This window comes from Dermacentor silvarum, chromosome 9, assembly GCF_013339745.2.
Source record: "Dermacentor silvarum isolate Dsil-2018 chromosome 9, BIME_Dsil_1.4, whole genome shotgun sequence".
NCBI classification, from domain to species: domain Eukaryota; kingdom Metazoa; phylum Arthropoda; class Arachnida; order Ixodida; family Ixodidae; genus Dermacentor; species Dermacentor silvarum.
The window spans coordinates 12804319-12821155 of NC_051162.1; positions in this window are offsets into that span (position 1 = coordinate 12804319).

Sequence of the window (16837 nt, forward strand, 5' to 3'; positions counted from 1 at the left end):
CAAGCTATGGTGATGTACCGTAGCGACCATAAGGCCATTGTCCCTGTGGTCACTAAATAATGAAGACCACCGGATCATATATATATTTCTCATCATTTTACCAATTACACCATCAAATCTTGATAGTCATAATGGGAAATACATAATTCGCAGTATAGAACAGCTTCGCTGATCTTCTATCTCCACCCCAGTGGAAAGGCTGACCGTTTTTTGATAATTAACTCCCAAGAGGTGATTGATTTTCTTATGCTAAAAGAATGCCTTAAACTTGTTGCATTCTCGATCGATATTAAGGACCTTTATTACTCATTCCCACACAACGGGGTGTTGTAATGCATCAGTTAATGAATTGAAGGTTTTGGTGAGGTTGATTTTCAAAACCGAGTGGGGTTCAGCGCGAGAAATTTCCTCAATCTGGTGCAGTTTTACCTTGAATCAACATATGTTCAATCCAACGGTGGAATTTACTTTCAGAACAAAGGTGTGTTTATCTGGTCGTGTATAGCACCTTTGTTGAGTGACGTGTTTCTTGCAAAATCAGACAGAGCCTTGCAGCAACTATTAGAAGGAACTCAGGTCTTGAGAACCTTGACGTTTTTTTTGCCGATTTTTTGGTGGTTTTACAATGTGACGTCTCGGGGTTTTTTTCTGCCCCATCACAATTGGTCTGCGCATTTGTAGAATGTCTTTCTCCCTGATCAGAACACATCAAAAGCCACAAGATGATATTCTCCGTTTCCTTGACCTCAAGCTTGTTTTTTGTAGATATCATGCTTGCTGGACATATGAACCCCGCACACATAAACCACTCCTGCCTTTCTCATCAGCACACAGTAAAATAGTCAAAAGGGCCATTGTGCAGCCTTGCTCCTCTAATGCATTAGACCGGTCCTGCCACCACAGAATAAATGGCAGCTTTCGAGCACAAGCTAGGTGCCTAAAAGCCTAAGGGTATGCTGATGGATTACTAGTCTCCGTAGCTGAGACAATGCGCACGGACAGAAGCAAACATAACAGCTTCGCAGTTATGTTTCCTTCTTTTTCACCGATGAACAGACTAAGAAAAAGGACCGTAAGGTCGCGGTGATTCCATACATTCACCAAGTCGCTCATCGGCTTAAAAAATCGTTCGGTGGGTCGGTGTACGTGTGGTTTTTTTCTGCCTCACACACTCTTTGTTCAATATCAAAGAGAAGCATCCCTATCAAGAAACACAAATCCCATTGTGAAGTTCAGAATCATATCTGATACGCGGAATGTGCGCAGGGAGTCGTGTACAAAATCCCATTGAAATGCGGCGCGTGCTACATGGGACAGACTGGCAGGTGTTTGAACGAACGCCTGCGTGAACATGCCATTAATTTTAGGAACGGAAAGGAACGTTTTTTAGCCCTCTATTGCAGCGCATGTGGATGCAAACCGGTATTCGAGAAAACAAAAGTAATCTTTAAGCACATGAATGACCACACTCGCATCATTGTTGAATCGGCCGTGCATGGCAGGCGAAGATTTCCCATTGATTAGTAAGCCATCCCTGGCCTTATCACGAAAGGAGTTGGCATTCTCGGGCAACGCCAGCGCGTACAGTGGGCGGTGATGGTATCTTGTCCTCATGTCGGTTTTCCTTCTGCTCTTTCCCATATAATACTTTGCATCAAACAATAAAATTTCAGTTGGCAGTAAGCGCTTGTCCTCGTTTCTCTGTGTCCCTCGTCCTGCTGCGCGCTACACCACATAGCCGCTTCAAAGTGCCAGATAATTAGCATACATACCTTACATAGATATCAGCTAAGTGCACAATATAATCTAAACGCAAAGAAACTTGCATAATCTGGAATGTCTGACACACTTAGAGCAAAATATACTGAATTGCTCAAAAAGAGACATGGTGGGCCAATAGTTTTACGAACACCTTGTTGGAATTCTAGCAAACAGTGCCTGCGCATTACATTGCATTCACTTCTTAACAACCAAAAACAACTAATATGCTAACGACTTTGATATTTTGATTTGCAAATATTACGAGCTACGTGAATGTATACGCTATTTTGACTGTTACATATTAAGAATGTTATTCTCATATCAAATGGAATACATTGCCTATTGATATTGCTTTCATTTGGTCATGCTATATATTACTCCATGTGTAAGCCGATTTTGTGTTAATTGTGCGCCCCCTATCACGATCGTACCAAACTATTTTAATCGGGCACTGTGGGATCGTCAAGCTGCATCACTGCAGCTTTTTCTGCAGTCCTACAATCAGTTTGTTTGTACATGTGGGAAATAGATTCATTTCATATCATGTATTTCACTTCATCGTCGTCATACTGTCGTTTCACCACCGTCATCGAGTCAGTATCTTGAACCCATTATTATGCAGTAGATGGTACGGCAGTGGTGTCGGCACACACCTAACGCCTACTGACGCAAGCCCCTGCGGGGTCTTCGGCGCAAAAAGGTTGCTCAAATGCACGACGTCAGCTGCAAGATATCCCTAGGACAGACGGCAAGCTCTACCAGTGACACATGTAGAGAGCACCGAATAACCGGCGTACAACGCATTGTGTTTAGCAATCTCGCCACGCATTGTAAATTGTGCAAATAGAGCAGCAATTTGAAAAGAGAGCGCTTGTTGTTAAGTAAAAGTATATTGGGAGAAGAATTTGGGAGGCAACACAGAGAAAAAAAAATTGGCTGAGGTTTGAACTCTTCCAAACCTAGTTATCACGAGCGAATGTTTGCTTGGCTTGGTTTCGCAAAGACTAGGCACACAGTGTTTCATTAATGGACTCTTCCGGCTTGTAATCTTTTCTATAAAGTGCTAATCTGACCTCCCTTTGCTCCGGTGTTTTCAGCAGCCAACTTTGCCTTTGTTTGAGATTTCGCAGCCTGCCGTCTAGATATATCTCTGGGTGATTGGATTCAGCCTATCGCTTTCGCTGAAGCGCACGCGCTCCACCCACCGGTGAACCAACCCTTGCGAGACTGAGCGACCAAGCGCCGGCGATGTAGCCGTTAACCAGGGGATGGACAGTAAAGTAGTTTCGGTATTGCAATAAAGCGTCGCCATGACACTGTAGCCAAGGAATGGCTCTATCGTTCCAACCTACATAGCAATAAAGTAAAGTGATGGAATTATGTCTTGCAATCCTATCGTCCAGGCCTCATCCACGAAAAGACGAACCTACAATGACACGTCAATCGGCTAACACACGGCGCTGCCTAAAATTTCTTCACCGATATCATAACGCATAGCTTCTTTCAATTCTGCACCCTCGCCGCTAACACACTCTCGCTCGTTACCTCACCCACCCACCTACTTTGTCTCCCCTTTAGTAAAACCCTGCCTATTGATAGCTTTCACGTGACGTCACGCACACCACATTATCACCGTGTTGGGGCCCAACATGGCCACTACGAGCACTTCATTCCATCCATCTCATTGAAAGCTTTCACGTGACGTTACGGACCCAGCTTATCATCGTGTCGGTGCACCAACATGGCGGGTATACAATGACGTCAGTGCAAGCCATCTATATATACTGCGCCGAGAGAGCATATGTCGCCTTGAAAAGACAAGTCCACTTGTCGAAACGTTGACTCCTGCTCTCATCTTGCTCTCGTGTTGATCATAGCAATTATGTGTAGAAATAAAATATGTTTACGGCTATTTTATTTTTTGGGGCACGCTATATCTTTATTTAGTTGCTTCACTTGTTGCGCCAACGGGCGGCGCTTTCGCTCTTATCGCTTCGGCGCCATTTCCGTTCGTCTGCTCTTGCCGCTGTCTGCACCTCGGCACACGTGCACCCCTTTGCCTTCTTCTGTGCGCTGCAACATTTCGTTTCTGTATCGGCGAGTACACCAGCGATGTATGAAAACAGAAGAAAGGCCACCAGACGTTCTGCGTGGCTCTGTGGTGGGCCAAAGTGGGAAGGGACTCCTTTTTTCCGCGTCCAAGAGAATGAAGGTCAGCACGATTTTTATGCAGTCGTTATGTAGCCAATAGCCGCTAAAGTTACCGAAACGGCTATAAGACGAAAGGAAAGGCAGTAGGTACGTGGTACATTTCTCTGTGGAGTGTAAATACATTGAAACTACCTATCAAGAGCATCTCCTGAGTCGATGAGTGCTAGCTAACCCACACGGAAATTGCGTTTCGTTAAATCTCGGTGACTGCTGTTCGCTCTATGGAATAAAAAAAACTATCATTTATCTCTGCTGAAGATGTTTGAATACATGCTGCACGAACGAGCGGGTTAAGTTAGAGAACAGTGTGCTTGCCTGCTCTTGGTAACACATTGCTAGTCGCCCTGCAGCTACTTCACAAGGTGCGGAATGCAAATGAAGGAGCGCTGCACCATGACAGGCAGCACTGCAAGCACTGTTTTCTTTGCGTGGTCTGATGCGGCGCTGGGCGCATTTTACGTCACGCAGTGAAATGTTGCCAAAATGTTGGCAAAGAAAATTGAAAACAAATGCCTGCTTGTCTGCTCTTCTTGATCGAATATTCATTTACGATGTTCGCGGTTCTTATGTGAGAACTAAGCAGACCAGCAGATTTTGCTGAGGACGAGCGAATTTTACCTCCATATCAAGTGCGCTGCTGCGCAACAGTGTGCGAAGCTGCTTACGTCGGCGCTTAGCGAGCTACGCGCTCCGTTGTTGCCGCAACGTTTTGTTCCCCTACTGCAACACAATTTCTTCTAGAGTAGGAATTGTTAACCTCCCTGCCTTTCCTCTCTTCATTTTCTCTCGTTAGAGTGGAAATGCTCACAAACCATTGACCAGTGGCTCACAGCTATTGGAAGATCGTCGTCCTGTAATAGGCATCCGCAGAACTAGGAAGATGAAGTAGTATACAAAAATATTGAACAAACTAGTCCGTCAGTGCCTTATTGAAAGTGAATAGAAATTCATGGATCACGATAATTTAGCTGTAAGAAGCCGATCAGTGTTATCAGACATTGTTGAGAAAGCAGCATTACCAAACTTCTTACTGCAATATAATTAGTCAAAGTAGGATTTTGGATAGTTAACTTTTCTGTGGTGTTTTCAATATAAATCCCACCACAACTATAATAGAGTGGACGTACATGAATTGAAAATACTGTTTTGCGGAACAGTGCTGAAATTTCTTCCTGCAATTGCGTTGTGTGTAGTAAAGACAGCGCCAGAATATGCACAGGACCAAACGATGAGTAACGAGACAGACACAGGGCTACTTGATGATGAAGAACCAACTAGCCCAAAAACACGTCTTATCAGTTTTGTGTAGTTTTTTTTCTAGATCAGAGCCCAGCCCGGACAACTCCACTTCCCACGAATCTCTGTCTCCTCTGTTTTTGGGTATGCGAAAATTGTTGTCTTCAGCTTTTCAACTGGTCTCGCTTAATGATAATTTTTTTTGCGTAAGTAATCACAGATAACTGTTGGGACAAACGATTTGCGTTATTAGGATTGTCACATGCAAGCAAAACAAAAAGACTTGCTGACCAGAAGCTGTAAGAAGCTTTATGGATATGCAGCTAAAGAATGTGCAATTGTACTGTATAGATGCAAGATACTCGAGTCTGCAATGTTCTTGCTTGTATTGTATCTCTTTATGTACAAAAGTTGCTAATCAAATTTCGAAATAGAGCACATGCCACTACCTGTTATCGTCATGCCCGAAACACAATAGCCACGCGCTATGGCGTTCTGGCTCACGCGTCATAACGGAATAGGGTAAATGTTCAGCAAACACAGATGCCCTGCTCGCATTTTTTTAATACGTAAACAACCATTCACTAAAAAATTGCCATTGCCAAATAATGCCATTAGTAGCAGCAAACGCAACTCGTGCTAGTTTCCTCTTGTATCTGCCGATAAAAGGACACGCGATCGCATTGCACACGACAAGCGGGTGGTCGGATGGTCGTCGATTTTTTTTTCTCAAGCAGGCCTACCGGGCACCACGGGAGACCTGGCACTCATGACCAATTCCGCGTTTACCTGGGGGATAACCAGCTGACAAAGCCGGGGTTAAACCCTCCCCTACTCTAGGAGGAGGAATATAAAACTTTTATTGCGGAAACAGCACTTTAGGATGGCCGGGCCTAAGCTTCCCATGAGGGGACGTCGAGGGCTTGCCTCGCCACTGTCTCGTGGGCGTGGTGGGTCGCCCAGGTTTGGTCGGCGAGGGCGGAGCTCCGCAGGGCCTCACGCAACCTCGACGAGAGGGTCGTGGTGTTAATGTGTGTGTACTGTGCTGGGCATTCCCACAGCATATGCGGAAGCGTAGCCGGGTGAGTGCCACAGCACCGGCAGTTGGGGGTATTGTAAACTTCAGGGAATATAAGGTGGAGGCGGGCGGGTGAAGGGTACGTATTTGTTTGTAGCAGACGCAGGGTGGTAGCCTGCGCCCGGCTGAACTTGGGGTGAGGTGGGGGGAAGGTTCGGCGACTAAGGCAAAATGCCTTAACGAGATCGTTGTAAGTAGTCAGACTATCCCTGGTGTCCAACTCGTCTCCAGTGTCTCCGGCGCGGTTGACTAGTCCTCGCGCAATGGGGTGGGTGACCTCGTTGAGGTTGGGGAGGTGTGGGTGGACAGTGCCCGCGTGGGCCGGGATCCATGTCAGGGAGATCATGTTTTCTTGAGAGTGTGGTGCCTGGCGGAGGATACGAAGAGCTTGAGGAGAAATACGGCCTTTGCTGAAGTTAGTGATGGCTGAGCGAGATTCACACACGATGGTGTGACAGGTGGGATCTAGAGTAGCCAGGGCGATGGCCACTTCTTCAGCCGTTTCCGCAGTGGGGGTAATGACGCTGGAGGCGTGGTGTAGGACTCCATCGCGTGTGGCGACGGCCACAAATCGTGTGCCATGGGAATATTGGGCTGCATCAACAAATGTAACGCCAGGTACATCAGCAAAGGCTTTTATGATTGCTCCGGCCCGACCTTGGCGCCGGGCTCTGTTATATTCAGGGTGCATATTTCTAGGCATAGGGTCTGTGTGGATCCAGCTACGGATGTCAGTCGGGATCGATTGTTTGGGGCCCTGCTGCTGATGGTAAGTAAAGCCAAGCGTAGATAGAATAAAGCGTCCCGTTTCAGTAAGGGTGAGCCGTTCAAGCTGAGAGCGTTGTTGTGCTTCAATGAGTTCGGCAAGGGTGTTGTGAACTCCTAGTTCGTTGAAGAGTTCAGTACTGGTGTAATGCGGGAGGCCAAGTGCTTGCTTATAGACCCCTCGTATGAGGGTGTCGAGCTTGTTTTGTTCAGCCCGGTACCAGTTGAGGTACGCAGCAACGTAGGTGATGTGGCATATGACAAAGGACTGCACGAGGCGGAGAAGGCTTTCTTCTTTGAGTCTCCCTCGTCGGTTGGAGATGCGTTTAAGAAGCCGTAGGGTGTTTTGAGATTGGGCGCAGATCTTGTTGAGAGCCAAGGCATTGGAGCCGTTGGTAGAGATGGTGAGACCGAGGACCCGGATACTAGGGACGTGTGGTATAGGACTGCCATCTTGAAGGCGTAAGGTGATAGAGTCACAAGGTCGGTGCTCAGATTGGAGGGCGTCGCCACTGAATGGGCTTGTAGAGAAGAAGCTCCGATTTAGCCGGCAAACAGCGCAGTCCGGTCCCTTGGAGATAGGCTTCAACTATGTCAATTGCCGTTTGTAGGGCTGACTCCACTTGACCATCGCTGCCTCGGTACGCCCAGATGGTGATGTCATCGGCGTAGATGGTATGGTTGATATTGTTACGGGGAGTATTTAATTAACCGTAAACGGCTAGCGCTTGCCTAGTCAAGACTGCACAGAGCGCACAGGTTCCAGCAGGTTTTCAGTCCGACAAGATAGTCTCTGACCGAGCCCCACTACAATGTCTTTGTCTTTGCCATTGCTCGTGACACTATTGTCGACTCGTTGTAGTTGCTGGGCAAGGCCAATCATGACTAAGTTAAAAAGCATGGGAGAGATAACTGAACCTTGCGGGCTGCCTTTGCTGCCAAGGGGAAGCTGGTCTGATCGTAAATCCCCGGCCGAGAGGGTGGCTGTGCTATTGCAGAGGAAGTCACGGATGTAATTGTATGATCGCTCTCCCAGGTGGAGGTGGGAGACCTGGTCAAGGATAGCTTCATGGGAAATGCTGTCAAAGGCTTGAGTGAGGTCGAGTGCGAGGATGGCTTTCGTGTTACGGGAACGGTCGTTTAGTACTTGATGTTTGAGCTCCAGCATAGCGTCTTGAGTAGAAAGGTGACGGCGAAATCCAATGATGGTGTGGGGATAGATAGAGTTGTCTTCGAGGTGTGTGTTGATGCGTGCTAAGAAGGCGTGTTCCATCACTTTGCCTACGTATGAAGTGAGTGAGATAGGCCTTAGGTTGTTCAGGCTAGATGGTTTGTCAGGCTTTGGGATTAGGATAACGTTGGCAGTCTTCCAGGCAGCTGGGATGGCGCCATTGCGCCAGCAATCGTTGATGTAGTCAGTTAGATGGAACACGGACTCGAGATTGCCGAGGGTTTTGTTAGTGACCCCGTCTGGGCCTGGAGCAGAACGACCGTTAAGCTTGCGACGTGCAGCATGTATGCACTTCGCAAGCTTAACGGTCGTTCTGCTGAGGCGACGGTTTAGGCGCTGCCCCTTCCATCGAGATGCGCTGAAATCGGCGTCTAGTGTAGGGTTGGGATTACCGATGTAATTTCTGTGTGGACTGACTTGTCCCCTGGAGATATATCTGGTGCAGAGGTAGTCAAGCACACGTTGTGGACCTTGCTTAAGGGTCTCCGTATAAAGGAGTTTCTGCAGCCGATCCTGTTGGGCAGTGCGGGTGGTAGTATTGTCAAGCAGGTGTCTGAGGAGTTTCCACGTAGATGGGCGATGAAGTTGTCCATCCATCGTGTTACACAGCTCAGTCCACTGTTGCCGGCTGAGGGTTTGACAATGCTCCTCGATGGCTGTATTGACTTTAGAGATCTTACTTCTGAGGCGACGGTTTAGGCGCTGCCCCTTCCATCGAGCTAGGATGGAGGCCTTAGCCTCCAGAAGATGGGCGAGGCGGCTATCCATGCGTTCAACTGGGGCATCTGTAGTTACCACCCGAGTAGCAGTTTGAACGTCAGTGCGTAGCGCTTGCATCCAGGTGTTGATGTCGGCAATGCCTTCTGCTGAGGCAGCACCAATGCGTATTTTACGAAAAGCATCCCAGTCGGTAATGACGAATTCTTTAGTGGGGGCAGGGATGGCAGCGAGTTGGGGTAAAGATATAGCAAGGATATAATGGTCGCTGCCCAGGTCTTGCTGTATATTGGTCCATTGTGCATTGTTGATATGTTTGATGAAGGCGAGGTCGGGGCTAGAGTCCCGGGTAGTGGAGGTACCGAGGCGTGTGGGAAGGAGGGATCCGTGATAAGGGTGAGGCCTAAGTCGTGGTAATCTTGCCAGAGATTGCGTCCGCTTAGAAGGAATTTTTTTTATCCACTCGAGTACCTTTACGTCCAGGTTAAGTTCAGTCAGCTTAAGTAGATGCAAATCATGCGACACAGAATCAAATGCTTCGGCAAAATCAAGCAATATGCAATCGATGTCTGTACGTAGATCAGAAATTGCAAAAAGATCGTTCGTAAATGATAAGAGCTGTGTTTCACAAGAAAAGAACTTACGGAAACCATGTTGACAGGGGTTGAAAAAGGAGTTAACGCGAATATATTATATGCTCGAGAATTTTACATGAAATGCTTGTTAGTGAAATAGGCCTGTAATTGCTGGGTAAATGTGTGTTACCTGATTTCTGAACTGGAATAACCGTTTCCACGCACCAGTCGTACGGAAGAACAGACAGCTGCAATGACTGAGTGAAAATGTGCGACAAAATAACAGCAGAAAATACATTGGTACACTTAAAATTTTTTGAATTCAGGCAGTCTGCGCCGGCAGAGGAAGACGTTTTTTTTATTCTTAATTAGGCAGCTCACAGCAACCCAGTCAATAGAAATTGAATCCATGGGAAAAAAACCTGAATTGGATACAATCGGTTTTCTATGTGGCATCGCGGTAACATGGGAAGAAAATACATCATTAAATACATTACAGCACTCTTCAGGAGCAACACGTTCATCATTAGGGTATGTTGTCATCTGTATATTATCATCATCATCCTACGTTGCTCGATCCTCATCTTCAGTTTTGTGTGATCATCATCATCGTGTGTGGGTTCTTGCTGGTTCGCTGCCGAGTGCTCGGGCCGAATAAACGTCGTGCTAACGGAGACGCCATAACTGGTGGAGCTCTTCGATCATCAGTACTCTAGGCCGCTCAGTCAGAGTCAGACAAAGTACGCCACATTCTGAAAGAAATTAGATCAGTCGCTTTCAATGGCCTTGCCATCAAGAACCCCGCTACAATCGCTGACATCGTCACCACGTGTCAGCGCCTGGACGAACTTGAGTCTGTTCGCCTTCAGCTGGACGTTGGCGAATATTCTTCTACGGCGGACCCACATCTGCCTATCATGATAAAAGCTATGATACGCGAAGAATTACAGCCAATGGGCTTGTCACTGTCGGTGTGCCGCAGTCCGCCTTCTAGTGCGACCTTGTGTGACGTCATCAGGGATGAAATGGCGTCCTTGACCTGCTCTGCGCGCGTGCAATCCTCCGTCTCTCGTCCCCTGCCAACGTACGCAGTAGTTGCTGCTACGCCTCCAGGCAACGTCGACTCAACGGTGCCGCTAACAACGTACGCGTCGGCTGCTGCCACGCCTCTAGTGAACATCCCGTCAATGCCGCCCGAGCTTTCATCGACCCATCTGACTGCACTGACTCCCGGAGCACCTAGCACCCTGTACTACCCGCCTTGGCGTCTGTCACGTCCCACGTGATATTACTGCGGCTATCGCGGCCATATTTCACGTTTATGCCGCAAGCGCCAGCAGGACGAGCGTCGTATGTACATGTCTCAACGCAACTCTTCCAGTGGAGCCTCTTCCCAAAGCCGGTGTTTCTCTTCACCTCCGCTCTGCTTTGCATCTCCGCCCGCATCGACTGAAGGCCGAAGCACTTACCGTTCAGCCAAACGCCGCTCCCCTTCGCCATTCCAATGCTCAACTTCACCACTACGGTCTGTCTCACTCAACTCTAACGTTCGTCCGGAAAACTAAGCGATGTAGTTTTTGGAGTACAAACTGCATACGTCAACAGGACTGAAATTGCTCCAGCGCGACCGTCCAATATGCTTTCGGTGTTTGTCCAAGGGGTGCCCGTCGATACTTTGGTGGACACAGGTGCGACAATTTCTGTTATCTATGCTGATTTATGTTCCCGCCTCAGGAACGTCATGACGCCATACGATGGACCGATGCTTGTTGCAGCCTAAGGGGACACTGTTCGTCCTTCCACTCTCTGTGCTGCTCGTGTCGTGATCGATGATATCCTGCAATATATACAATTAGCTGTGCTGTCCCCGTGCGCTCATCAATTTATTTTAGGGTGGAATTTTCTCTCTTCTGCTTCCGCTGCTATTTGTTGTGGGCAACGCGTTGTGCCTCTTACGCACACCGCCTACTTACTTGGGGAAGACACTTACACGCCGTTACGCCCGATCGCTGCGGAAGATACCGAACTGCCTCCCGGCCAACAGCAAATTGTTACCATTATGTCCAACAATATCGACCAGGGTGACATCCTGGTCTCGCCCTATTCCCGTTGCCTTCATAAAGGCATCGCTTTTGCACCAGGTGTGGTTCAATTTCACAATGGCTCGGCGCTTGTCACCGTCACGAACACTACATCGGAGAAAATTCGCCTTCCGCAAAGCACCAGAGTGGCTTGCATGGCCGACCCAGGGCCTGTATGCGTCGTACCGCTTAAACCTATGTCTTCCAAAGACACTTCTATTTGCTTCTCCCTCCACCCTTATTGCAGCCATCCGGAGTGACTTGCCACCTTTAGAGATGCAGCAGCTGCTTGCTTTGTTGCACGAACAGGCAAATTCTTTCGATGTCCGTTCGTCGACTCTGGGCCAAACCACAGCTGCATCACATCGCATTGATTGACGCTGATTGATGCTGTACTGCGTGGCCTGGAATGGAAAACTTACCTCTGCTACCTGGATGACATTGTCGTATTTTCATCTACATTCCATCAGCACCTGCAACGCTTGGGTGAAGTTGTGACGTGCCTTGCGGACGCTGGTCTTCAGCCCAACACGAAGAAATGCCGTTTCGCCAGCAGATCTATGACGGTCCTGGGGCATGTCGTGAGCAAGGAGGGCATAATTCCTGATGCCGACAAGATTGCTGTGGTCCTTCGCTTCCCTCGCCCAGAAAAGTCTAAAGACTTGCGAAGCTTCCTTGGCCTGGCTTCTTATTTCCATCGCTTTACACGGAACTTTGCCTCCATCGCTGCGCCACTACACAAGCTACTTGCTTCTAGTGTACCCTTTCTCTGGTCCCAAGAATGTGAAACAGCCTTTGACATCTTGAAGGGTGCCCTCACGTCTGAATCTGTGCTTTGCCATTTTGATGAGACTGCACCGACTTTCTTGCACACAGACGCCAGCGGCCGCCGCATCGGTGCTGTTCTTCTGCAACGCGACCACTCTTCGGGAGAGAGAGTCATTGCTTACGCCAGCCGCGTACTCACCGATGCCGAGAAGAACAACACGATCACTGAGCAGGAGTGCCTGGCTGTTGTTTTGTCCATACAGAAGTTTCGTCCGTATCTGACGGGCGCCATTTTACAACTGTTAAAGACCACCACGCATTATGCTGGCTCTACACTCTCAAGAACTTGACTGGACGCCTGGATCGCTGGATTCTCCGCCTGCAAGAATATGACTTTCACATTATTCATAAGTTTGACAAAAGCCACCAAGACGCTGACGCTCTTTCTCGTTGCCGGCTTCCTGCGCACTCATTCGACACTTCGGCAACTGCGTCACAAAGCAGCTCTCCGGATGTCACTTCTACGCTGGTTTGCTCTCTAACCTCACTAGACCGCCTTTGTCAGGACGACAATCAAACATTCACATCACGCCAAAAGGCTGACCCATATTGTCGGCGTCTGATAAGCCACCTCTCTGACGCTTCTCGCCCAACTAACGCGCGGCTTCGACGCCAACTCGCACAATTCAAGCTGCAGAATTGCGTGCTGTATCGGCGCATTTACCACCCTGACGCTCAACGCTGGGTGCCCTTTCTAGCGCCCTCTCTTCGAGCCCATGTCCTCGAAGCATTCGACGATGACATGACTGCTGGCCATCTAGGTTTCCATAAAACCTACGATCGCATTCGAAGCCATTACTATTGGCCTGGCGTTTCTGCTAGAGTGGCGAGGTATGTCGGTTCCTGTTCTCCGTGTCAGCGTCGCAAACTCCCAACCTCTGCTCCTACTGGCGAATTACTGCCTATTCCTTGTCCTATCGCACCATTTGAGGTTGTTGGTATCGACCTTTACGGGCCCCTTCCTATTACTGCAGGTGGTAATCGATGGATAGTGACCGCCATGGACCACCTGACGCGCTACGCTGAGGCAACATCAGTGATCACTGGCTCAACTTCGGAAGTTGTCGACTTCGTCCTTCAAGCTATAATCGTGCGCCATGGTGCTCCTCGAGTACTGTTGAGCGACTGTGCGAAGGCCTTTCTCTCGCAACATATAAACGAAGTCCTGCGCTCCCCTGGTACCACCCACAAAACAGCTTCGAGTTACCATCCAGACTAACGGCTTACCACGGACCCGAGCACATGGGGGTTGGAGCCTCCCGCGTCTAACCGTGCGCGGCTTCGCCGTGTCCGGGGAAAAGGGGATCCTGGGGGATGAGCCGATGGCGGGTGTTTGGACCTTTACGGCCCCTCGGCGGAGGCAACACACCTCTTTGGCCTTTGCTTCACGTAGACGGCACCCCCAGACTGACCCACGAGGGAGAAATTGGTGGTCGCCTTTTCCTGTCCCCCTCTCCAACCTTTTGCTTTCTTATCTCCTTTCTTTTACTGTCCAATGAACTCTTCTCTTCCGTTACTTCCTAATTTTCACAGGCGGCTTGGGTTTACCTTGTGTATGTGCCCTATCTTGGGTATCTTATATTGGGTTATAACAGCAATGTACGGCTGGCGCCTTCGGCCTTACACGTTAAGTGCTGCAGCGTCCCCTAGTTGGGCCCTGTGGTGGGTGGCCGCCATTGCCGCCGAAATAAACTAAACCATTATGGGAACACCTGCATTTCCCCGTTTACTTGATCGTCACTCTTACTAGAGGGGACCCACCGATGAAATACGTAACCTCTTCAAACCAAAGAAAAATTTTCCCCGTTTCCAAGTTGTACACAGCGAACAAACTGAGAAACCCGCCAGAATCGTATCCCCTTTTGTTGTTGCGAAAGGCTTGACTGACGCCCGTGGCCCAGGTTATAGGGTCACGAAAATGGCCAGCGGGGACCTCCTGCTTGAGATCCGTGATAAAGAGCAGCACAATAAACTGAACAAGCTTGTGGCATTTGGAGACATTCCTGTTACCGTTTCACCTCATCGTTCTATAAATACAGCACGCGGAGTAGTGTCTGATGCAGATATCATCGACTTGTCCAAAACCGAACTATTGGAAGGCTGGAAAGAGCAAAATGTAAGCAATGTACAGCGTATCATTATCAGACAAGACAATAAAGAAATTCCTACAAAACACCTGATCCTAACATTTGCCACTTTCGATCTGCCACAAACGGATGCCACAACCATCCGTTTAGTCTCGCTGAACTCAAGGCTTCTCTGAGCTCTTGCAGCAACTCAGCACCAGGTGGTGACCGTATAATATACGCAATGGTCAAGAACCTGCACTCAGAAACATTAAACACGCTTCGGTATCTTTACAATACCATGTGGATATCTGGACATATTCCATCCTCATGGAAAGAAGCCATCATCATCCCAATTTATAAACAAGGCAAGGATCCCAGGTTAGCCAGCAGCTATACGCCAATAGCACTAACAAGCTGTATGTGGAAGCTATATCAAAAAATTGTTGCAGTGGCTTAGCTCGGCTATGCCAGGATATACGTAGCGTTAGCAAAGGTTCAGCTGAAGGTCCGAGTCGCACTGGCGCTTTCGCTGAGTTTCACAGTATATTCAGTCGATCGGCGAGCCTTGACGTCATCGACGGCGTTTTGTTGTTGCTGCAGGGGTGGTCGGGCACGTCGCTCAGCCTCCTGGCGACGCCGCTTTGCTAGACGTTCGTCCCTTTGCTCCAGTGTCTCCGCAGCACGTTTAGCCTTCTTCTGTTCATTCCTCCTACGCTCAACCGCTAATTGCCAGGCAACTACTTCGGGATCCGATGAGTCAAGCTTCTCCGTTCTTCTGCACTGTTGAGCAGTATTTGCGCTCTCCGTCTGCATGGCTATACCACACTGGCAAACGCCAGTCAGAAGCGCAGCGGCTCCAGCGCAGTGTCAGACGGCGACTGCACAGCGAGCGCGCGCCGGCGCCAGTGTGTCTACCACGGCTACGACGTCACTCCTCTGGAATGCGCAGACCGGCGGCGGTGAGTCGCGCGCGGCGGCGGCGGAGTGCGCGAGAGGTGCCGGCTCCGGTGGCTCCGGTGCGTAAGCCGTGTGACATCACTGATCCTTGCGCATGCGCAGCACGGCTCTTGATGTGCCGCGCGAAACGGGCTTGTCTAGGCCAGTGTAGCTAACGCTACAAAATGGTGAACCGGCGTCTAACATATTTCCTGGAAAGAAACCACCTACTTGACCCCCTCCAATGTTGTTTCAGGGAAGCTAGGTCAACAATAGACCACCTCGTTCGCCCTGAGGCAAACATTAGAGGCGCTTATATACATAAACAATTCTTTCTCTCTGTATTTCTCGACTTGGAGAAAGCCTATGCACAACATGGCGATTCGGAATCCTCCGAGACCTATCTGCAGTGGGTGTACGCAGCAACATGTTAAACATGATAGCAAGCTACTGGTCTAACCGCACATTCCGCGTAAGAGTGGGCAATGCTCTGTCCAGAAGTTTCACTCAAGAGACTGGTGTGCCACAAGGGGGCGTGCTTAGTTGCACCCTTTTTATTGTGAAAATGAATTCCCTTCACAAAGTCATTCAATCCTCAATGCTTTATTATATATATGTCGATGATGTGCAGATAGGATTTAAGTCTTGTAACCTTGCAATATGCGAGCGTCAGGTTCAGCTCGGACTGAACAAAGTGTCAAAATGGGCAAATGAAACTGGTTTCAAGCTAAACCCTCTCAAAAGCTCCTGTGTACTTTCCTCTAGAAAGAGAGGCCTAATACAAAATCCAGATATTATGCTGCATGGACAACACATACCAATCAACACTGAACACAAATTTTTAGGCATTATACTCGACACAAAACCAACCTTGATTCCTCATATCAAGTATTTCAAAGCTAAGTTCCTGAAAACCATGAACATCCTGAAAATACTGTCACACACAACATGGGGTAGCGACAGAAAATGCCTCGTGAACCTCTACAGGAGCCTTGTACGATCGCGGTTAGACTACGGCGCAGTAGTGTATCACTCTGCTACCTCCAGTGCTCTCAAGATGCTGGACCCTGTGCATAATCTTGGTATCCGCCTCGCCACCGGTGCCTTCAGGACAAGCCCTATTCAAAGCCTCTATGTTGAATCGAACGAATGGTCCCTTGATCTACAACGATCATATTATACTTTGAATTACTTTCTGAAAGTACACACTGATAGAGACCATCCTTGTTATTCTACCATCAACGATATGACCTCTTCAACACTTTTTCATAACAAGCCTGCAGCGAGAGAGCCATTCTCGCTCCGTATGAGGAGGATGAGCGAAGATATGGACGTTCCGCTTCTTGAAA